This window comes from Piliocolobus tephrosceles, chromosome 1 (assembly GCF_002776525.5).
Source record: "Piliocolobus tephrosceles isolate RC106 chromosome 1, ASM277652v3, whole genome shotgun sequence".
Lineage (NCBI taxonomy): Eukaryota > Metazoa > Chordata > Mammalia > Primates > Cercopithecidae > Piliocolobus > Piliocolobus tephrosceles.
In genome coordinates, this window is record NC_045434.1 from 143,345,877 (window position 1) to 143,355,434 (window position 9,558).

At 34.5% G+C, this 9,558-nt stretch overlaps 1 pseudogene; it reads right to left on the reverse strand.

Annotated features, from left to right (window-relative positions):
- Nucleotides 1-2,107: 2,107 nt before the first annotated feature.
- Nucleotides 2,108-3,500, reverse strand: LOC111540502 (annotated as a pseudogene).
- Between the last annotated feature and the right edge of the window lie 6,058 nt (nt 3,501-9,558).

Here is a 9,558-nt window from a genome sequence, read left to right on the forward strand (position 1 = left end):
CTATGTTAACAGATAATTTGCCATAAAGTATTTTAGTGTATTCACGTATGAGACCATTGAAGACAAATAAAAAATTATTATAAAATCTGGAAAAAAATGTCAAAAATGTAAATAAATAAATAAAAAGATACATATGTTACATAACAAACAACACTGTTTCCAAAATACATGAATGAATTTGGACAGTGAGATGTTTGCTATTCATTGGCAAGAGTGCTTTATAGTTAGAGTTAACATTAATACCATAGGGTTTAAGAATATTCTGCTATTCAATATGTTGATATTCAGTCTTCTGCCAACATGAGAAATTGTTGAAAACAGACTGGAATTCAACTTCCTGGTAATAGCCTTCCATTTCTAATTAAAGCACATTAGAAGATCAAATATTATAAATAAATGCACTGTGCATTTTATCTTAAGTATTCTTTTAAAAATTAACATAAAATGAGAAACTTGATATTGATTATTTTTACATATTGTTTTTATTTTTTGTTTTACTCTGACTTTCAGAAATGAACGTTAAACCCAGGGTGGAAGAGTCTTACTGGGAGGTGGAGGATGGCTTTTACCAAATCATAATAAAAAACCTACCTAATCACTGAAATTTAGTAAAATTTCTCTCGTCTATTCTCAAACTATACTATTACCTGAGATAATTAACTGTATGATATCATTTGCATATTCAGCCCATGGCTATTTAAAAAGCTATTTCAGTGATTATGTGACTTTTCCATTTGTTTTAACACAAATTCCAAAGGCAGCTTTAAAATTACTAGGAATTGTTCTTTATAATTGTGAGTTTGTTTATAGAAAAAGGGATTTTAAAATTTCTATTTAGAAAATAAACTTCTCAGAAACGGAGAATTTATTGGAAGAAACAGAGAATTTATCATCACTCCCACTTTGAAATATCCAGGAATTCTTATCAGATGATAGAAATGGCAATTAAGTGAGCTGGGCCTGGACTGATAATGATGGGGAATAGTTGAAAATATCAGCTGTTTCACCTGCTTTTGATCAAGTTTTTTCCGGTCTTGAATTCCTGAGTCTATTTTCCAGGTAATTACTGTGTTGTGGAGTTCTGCCCTCTTCCTCCACTAATATCCAACTTTAATACATCTACATCATAATCATCTTGAGTTAGTTGCTCAAAATGAATTTAGACCCAGACAACTGAAATAAGTTTTCATTTCCTGATCATTGTTAGGTGAGAAGATCCTGACCTAATACCAGCAACTTCTTTTCTTCTAACTTGTTTTTATTGTCTTACTTACTTCCATTTTGCGTGTAAAAGATATTCCATACACCAAAGTTGTCTAGCATTCTAGTTAAATATTCATAAAGAATGCACATGAACAAAATATCCCAAATTGACTTGTGTTGCTTTCTTGTTGCTAATTAGATTCTAACCAATTGAAGTAATTACATAATATACTAAGTCAGATGAGTTAAGCGCTGCTTCAGAATTGCACATTGCTTTTATGAAAGCTTATTTTTGTTTTTAATCTACATAGAAATAAGGTTGCCAGATTTAGTAAACAAAAATATAGGACACCTAGATAAATTTGAATTTCAGAAAAATAAATATTTTTTATATGTCCCAAATATTGTATATCTCATTTTTGTTGTCTAAATATTTTTATTTAAAACAAATAGTTGCACCAAGCAAGAGCTTACTTTGCCCACTCCAAATTAAAACAGAGCACAAAAGGAACAAAATTTATTTGGCAGGACCAGTACAATATGTGAACACCCTCCTACTCACTGTGGTTGAGGTAACTTTACTCATATGCAGCTGTTCTCACACAAAATATTAACCCCAAACTATTAATGTTGCACAAAAGGAAGTGGTCTTGATTCTGTATGTGGAGCAGCATGTTCTATAAATGCTGAAAGGTGGGAGAAGCACAAACACAATCCACTTTTTAAAAAACATACTTCAAAGTAGAATTTTCTATTCCCTCCATTCTCCAGTAAAAAAGTAGTGCTGGGATCTGGCACCCAGATTCAGTTTTTGTCCTGACCATTTACAAAGTGTTCCCCCATATGACTTGCATCATTAGGGTTATGGATAATAATAGTTCATTCACTTTGAAGAAAATTGTGTCTAGTCCTTCCTCCTCTTCTTGCCATCATGCTCATATTCCATGGGGCGGCTGCTATCTGAGGGTCTTTTAGAGCCACCGTGCTGTTTTGCTTCTTCCAAAAACTTGTCCAAACTGAAAGGATCTTCCCCAAACTGAACTGATCCTTCTCGGCCTCTCTGCCTACAACCTGAACCAGAAAACTCCTTGTTGGGAACAAATCTGTTGGTCTTTATTCTTGCTTCTAGGTCATCGCCGTACACGTCCTTGTCCAGATTTTTACTGGGCCTATAAATACTGTGGGCCATATCTTTACCACCTCTCCAGGCTTGATCACAAACATTACAAATTTTGTCTTCTCCACCTGCAAATCCACAGTCCATACCCTTGGATTGGTTGATGAGTCTTTGGTCGTACTGACCTTCGTTGGAATTTCAAGGATTACGAACACCAAGAGCAATGACCTCACTGATATCCCCATTTTCGTTTCTCTGAAGTTTCAACCTTTTATCAGGAGCTGCCCTGGAAAGATTCCAGTCAGGCTGTCTCTCTTGTCGCCTGTCATACTGGATTTCATCCCTCTCACGTGCCTCCCTATCCTTTTTTTCCACATGAGCTTTGATCCCAGCTCTTTGCTCCCTGGCTTTCTGAGCCACTTCTCTAAGTTTCTCTTCATGTTTTCTCTTTTCTTTCTGAGCCATTTTTCTCTCTACTCAGGCACGCATTTCCATAGCTTCACAAGCCTTCTGATCAGCAATGTAGAGGGCTTCGGCCAGTTTGGCAACATTTTCATATACCTGTACTGTCTGTAGTCCTCTTCTATCAGCAGCCAGACGTTTGTCTAATGGAATTGTATAACCCTTTGCATTTTTCCAGTTAGAAATACAAGGAGGAAACTGGCACTCTTGTTGTTCCTTTACAGTCATCTTTCGGCTAGGAGAATGCATGACAGGTACAGGAGAAGAAGGTGGTCCCTGGGGAATTTTCTTATTAATCTTGAATCTTGGAGGCTCCGTTGGATCTTTCTGCACTTCTACCATCTGAGTAACCCTCTGTTTAGCTCCAGAGTTGAAAGCTACTCCTTGCTGAGATGGTGTGTATCGGATATACGGAGCAGGAGTCAGTTTGTGAGCTGCCCGAACTGGCATGACAGCAGCGACCTTCTGTGATACAGCTTTTTATAAGGCTACTCTTTCTGTTAACTCTTATAGCTTCTTCATCGGGCCTTTGCAAGTCTGGATCATTTGCATTCATAACATCCTTTGAAACCAGAACAGTGTATTTGCTATAAATGACCTCGTCTTTTGACTGTCCTTGTCGAGTGATTACATCATGTTTAATTTTTCCTTTAGAATCCACCTGAATGGCCAGAGCATCAGACATTTTTTTCTTTCGTCCCATATCCAGTGGATACTGAGCCACATGGATCCCACCTCCATCTCCAAAATCCTCTAATAACCGAGGTATCCAGCCTTCCTGGTATCCGTAAGGGGAAGAAGGTTCTCTTCTGGAAGAGACAAATGAAGTCTGCCATGATCTCTGGGATCTTTTCTTCAGCCTCAAGCTGGTCCTGAAATAACTGAGTAGGTGCAGGTACTTTTATCTGGCAACACTGTATAAGAAGCACCTCAATTTGTCAAAGAAATATGTTTTTGAAGTTTTCAAACCCAGTGCCACTTGTCTAAAACAAATGTTTAAGTCCACATTGTGAAGAGCATAATTAATCCATTTAAACAACTTCTTAACATTATGAAGCTGGTGGTTTAAATTTTCTTCTAAGTTGTTAATTTAAAGTTTTCTGGGCCTAATTATTCATATTTATTTGGCAAATCCTGTGTTCTGGTGAAAGCTAGAAATGACAATAATCTAAAGCACCTTTCAAGTTAAATCTCTGACCTTAGGGTAAACTAGTCGAGTAGTTGCTATTAATAAGACTGTTAACTTAAAAATGTTCATTAGATAATCTAAAAGCAAGCAGACATAACAACAGATGCCCAGATGGCAAGGGCAGGGGTCTAGGAAAGGTGCATATGCAAAATTGTTACCAAGAAAAAAAAACATAAACAAAATAGTAGAAACTTTACATAGTGATGCAGACTTAATATTCAAATGTTCAAAATGCCACCTTCCTACAATATTGAACTTATTACATCTCAGCCCAATAGAATAATCATTCTTATACTGCTCATCTATAAGCATAAAATATTAATAATAATCATTTATGAATTACAAAAGTGCAGTGGACCTAACATATATTGACTGGGTGCTGATTTCATTAGATTAATCAAGTATTTGATATCTTAAAAGACCCTAGTGGCCCAAACACAAAGATTCTGAATGCTATGTCAATGTGTAGAAAACCCACAGGAGTAATTAAGATACTGTTCACAAATTTAGTATGGACAAATTCCATATACTGGATTTGACAGCCAAGCAGTAGCAATACTGAAATCATTTATAAATGAGAAAAGGACAGTTTTAGCAAGGAAACTCATAGCTTTATTTCATTTATAAAAGTAGATATAAATTATAAACAATAGATTTACAAACTGAATCCAAAATAATATTCAAAAATATACTATGCCCAAGTTGGGCTTATCTTGGGAATACAAATACGCTTTTAGCATTGAAAATATATTAAAATTACATGACTAGATTAAAGGAAAAAATCCACAAGGTCATCTAAGAAATGCAGAAATGTTATAAAATTCAACATCTCTTGTGTACAGTAACAATAGAAAACTAAGAAGAGAGGCAACTGCTTAGCCTGAAAAAAGATAGGTATCAAAGTATATCACAAATATCCTCTTAGTAGCAAGACATTAAATGTGTTCCCTTCAAAATCTGAAATAAATTAAGGATTGCAAACAATTGCTACTTTTATTGAGGATCCTTTCCAATATAGTAAGAAAAACAAATTAAATTAAAGGCATAAATATTTGAAGAATATTTAAAAGAAGAAAATAGTTCCTATTCATAGATGACATGACTGACCACATAAAATATCCAAAATTTTCTACAGGCAAATTTATAGAAATAATGAGAATTCAGTATGGTGGCTTGCCATAAGATTCCTATTCAAAAACAGGTGGTATCTCAATACATAAGGAATAAACAAACAATGGCTAAAGCATAGGGTGAAAGGAAAGAGGGAGAGCAAGAGACTATTTACAATAATGGAAACAAAGTGTGTAGAAATATGAGTATAGAAAATGTAAACCTTATTGAAAGATATTAAAGATCTAAAGAAACAGAGGGGTATTCTGTGTTCAAGAATATAAAGACCCAATATGTTAAAAGTGTGTATATGTGTATGCGTGTGTATATATGTGTGTGTACATATATATACTCTTCTCAATTTCTACCACTGCCCCTTTTATTACCCTAGCCTAATCCACCAGCATCTTTCACATTTTTTCTAATTTTCTTCCAGCTGGTCTCCACACTTCTACCCATAGCCTTGGAACATGTCAATCTTGTGCTCAAAATTCCTCAGTAGATTCACGTTTCACCAAATAGATGCTAAAATCCTTAAAATTGCCTGCAAGATGCTAGAGGAACTGGCCCTACAATTACCTGTCAATCACATCTCCTGTCACTCTCTTCTCATTCACTTTGCTCCTAACATAATGACTTCCTAGCTATTCCTCAAACACACCAGTATCCTTCCTGTTCTAGCTGTTTCCTCTACATCGCTAAAGCCTTCATCTAGTTCATGTCCTTGCTAAAATTATTTCTCGGAAAAGTTGATGTAGTTTAGATATTTGTCCTTACTCAAATCTCATGTTGAAATGTAATCCCCAGTGTTGGAAGTGGGGCTTGGTGGGAAGTGTTTGGATCATCCGGTGGATCGCCCGTGAATGGCTTGAGCATCCCCTTGGTGTTAAGTGAGCTCTCACTCTGAGTTCACAAGAGATCTGGTAGTTAAAAAGTATGTGACATCTACCCCCAACCTCACCCACTCCACTTTCTTCCTCACAAGAGCTCCTGCTCTGACCATGTGATATGCCTGTTCCCGCTTTACCTTCTGCCATGCTTAGAAGCTTCCCTAGGCCTCCCCAGAAACAGATGTCAGTACTATGATTACTGTACAGCCTGCAGAACCATGGACCAATTAAACTGGTTTTCTTTATAAATTACTCAATCTCAGGTATTTCTTTATAGCAATGCAAGAATGGCTTACTATAAAAGTCAACCCTGACTATTATATTTAAAATTTCAACTGGTTCTCTGCTGTGGGAGTCCTATCTCACTTTATTTTTCTCAATGACATTTGTTACCTTCTTATGTACTATATAATTCACTTATTTATTATGTTTATTTTCAGTCTCTGCCCTATTTGAACTTAATCTTCATGAGGGCAGGGATTTTTTTTTATTATTGTTATATCTACAGCATAATTAGCAGTTCCTGGAACATATGCATGGCAGACATACCTGACAGCAATAACTTAAATGAAGGATACTGAGAATGACTCTGCATTTTAGGCATACCTGATAGCCATAACTTAAGCATCCCCTGAGAATGTGGATGTATCTAAACTATATAAACTTCAGACTTTTTACAAATGGTACAAAACTGTGTCTTTTTACAAATGGTTTTCCTGTCTAGGCTGTCACCACTGGACTGCCTTATATGTAAGTTCCTTTGATAAACCTTATGTCTCATTCTCTGGTTCTGGGGCTCTTCTTCAGTCTCTCAGACACAGCACCTTCTTATTAGAATCAATACAGGTCTGGCAGGACGAGATAGTAGGCATTCAAAGAATATTTGTTAAACGTGCAATAAGTGAAACGCAATTTAGACTATAATGAGACAGGGATTACTAATAAAATCATTTTGTAATTATTATGTATACCCCCTAGAGTGGAAAAAAATTAAGAAATATAGCAATCTGGGGAGAATGTGAATCATCAGAAATTCATACAAGTTGCTGCCAAGACTGCAAATTTGGACATTTTTTGGAAAACCTGTTGATATTATTTTGTAAAGTTACACATTCATGTGCCTTGCAAACCGATAATTCTACCTTTATGTAGTAACCCTAGAAAAACTTATATATGTGCTTAAAACACATGCAAGAATATTCATAACAGTATGATTAATAATAAAATATGGAAGCTACAAAGATGTACAATGACAAAGGAATAAATAAATTAATAGTGTTATGTTTACTCAATTAAATATGAGAAAGCAGTTAAAGTGAATGAAACACAACTATTTGTAAAAATATGGATGCATCTTAAAATGTTAAACAGAAAAGTCCTATAAGACTACGGAAGATATGAAACTATTTTTATAAATCTCAACAGAAATAATATTAGGCTATATTTGACTTTGACTTACATGCATATGTCAAAAAAGCTACATATATGTGTTTGTGTGTCTATGAGCATGTGTGTGTGTGTTTGTGTGTGTGTGTGTATGTAAATAAATAACTACAGTAATTTTCTCTGGTGGAAAGGTAGGAGGATGGACATGCAAAGTGTATATGAGTAGATGAAAGTCATGTTAACGTTTTAGTTCTTGAGTTGGTTGATTGGTTCACCAATGCTTATTATTTATTTTTCTAACATATATTATAGATATATACACACATTGTAAATATATCAAATGTAATTTTTATATTTTTAAAAATATTTAAATATTTGTATATTTGAACAAAAAATGACAGGGAAAAGGAATTGCAAAATCTCATAGCACTGTTTCACTTTCTTTAAAAATAAGTTTGAGTATGTTAGTGATGTGGAACAATTGTTCATCAGCTTCCTTTTCAAAATTCTCAGAGATCTTTTGATCACTGATTAATCCCAAATTCTGTGGTTTGTAATATATTCTATTTAAAGTTTTGATCTTTCAAACTTCTTTAAGAAGTCTCACTACATCTTTGCAATCCAAGTGTTTTATTTTTAGTGTTTCACTTTGCTCTTTTTATTAGCTGAAATGACCTTCTTGAATTATTGTGGCATAGAGGAAAGAGGAAGAAGGAAAAAGTCATCTGAAGAAGTGTTCTTTCTAACCAGCTCATCTATTCCACGTCCTTACAAATAATTCAACTGTGTTTATTCTCAATCAAAACATTGCTATTATTAGAATGATGGATAGCCTGTTCTTTACAGTTCTATCATATTTCCTGATCCATGCCAGTTGCCTAGCTGGAGCCATAAATGTGGCCACAGTAATAGGTGGCTGTGAGGATTTTGTAAGAGGCATTTTCTTCTGCAGGGCAAACAAAATGCTTGGAATGGAGGATTAAAAAATAGTAAAGCTCATTTCCATTGCATTATGTATTTTGATGTATTTCTAATGTATTCCTTTTCAAAACATATCTTTGCTGGAGTAGAGGTAAAGACAGAATGAGCAACAGTTGCTGTTTTATGCACATCAAGTACCCATTTTTAAAACTCTTAAAAATGCAGCAAAGCAATTTAAAAAGAGCAAGTGGCACAGTTGCTTTTTTTAAAAAAATATGTTTTCTCTATAGCTACATTTACCAGACTCAAGATATGCAAATGAAACAATATATGAATTTAATTTGACTATACCAAGTTTCTTTCAAAACTGTCTAATACAAAGATATTAAATCCATCTATTTATGCATTAAATCCAGATTTCTTAATACAGAGCCAACACTTCTTTCTCAGTTATTCAACAGGATTGCATTTTGTATCAAGATATATTTCAGATGTTGAAAAGATTCCACTTTCAACAATACTTTGGAGAAACAACAGTTTTATTAATCATTAGTCAACGTTTTCTTCCCTTTAAGTCCTCTCCTTGACTTTCTGTAGTAACTGAGAAATTTCCAAGTACGTGAGAATTTGCCTTGCTATTGAAGTCAAATTATTTTATGTGTTTGAATTACAAATTGAAGGAGGCTATGGTTTTATTGACTCACTTTTGTGTTCAAATGCAGAAGTTTTTGAAATCATTCTGTGCTCATAGTCTGTGATTGCTCCTTCTGAGTACCCTTCTCCTCTTTTGAAGTCATTGTTTTATAAAGATGAAAAAAAGACATGTTCTATTAGCTAAATCAATATTGATATTCAGGAAAAAGATCTAAATTAATTTCTAAAGAACCATTCTTGCATAAAAATAAATCATCTCTGGTAATGTATTTTTTAAGATTTAGGCTTTTATGTTTATGCAAGACTGACTTCTTGCTAAGCCTTTACTCCAAGACATTTCACAATGAAGGTCCCCAGTGTTTGTCCTTGTCATTTTGTAGGATTAATTTGATCCATTGTCATTCACCTAACTGCCTTGCACCTCTTGTTAGTGTGCAGTCCCTAACTAAGCCTGAGTATTTGTTCTTCAAACTTTCTAAAATGACTCTTCCGTTCACTCTCAGGATGTACCATTTATCATATCTTCAATGGCTGGAGAAAACATACTCTCTTTATGGGTTTTTCAAAACTCTGAAAAATCATTTGTTAAAAGAGGGGTTTCAAATGAAGTACTGTCTTTCTGGCTT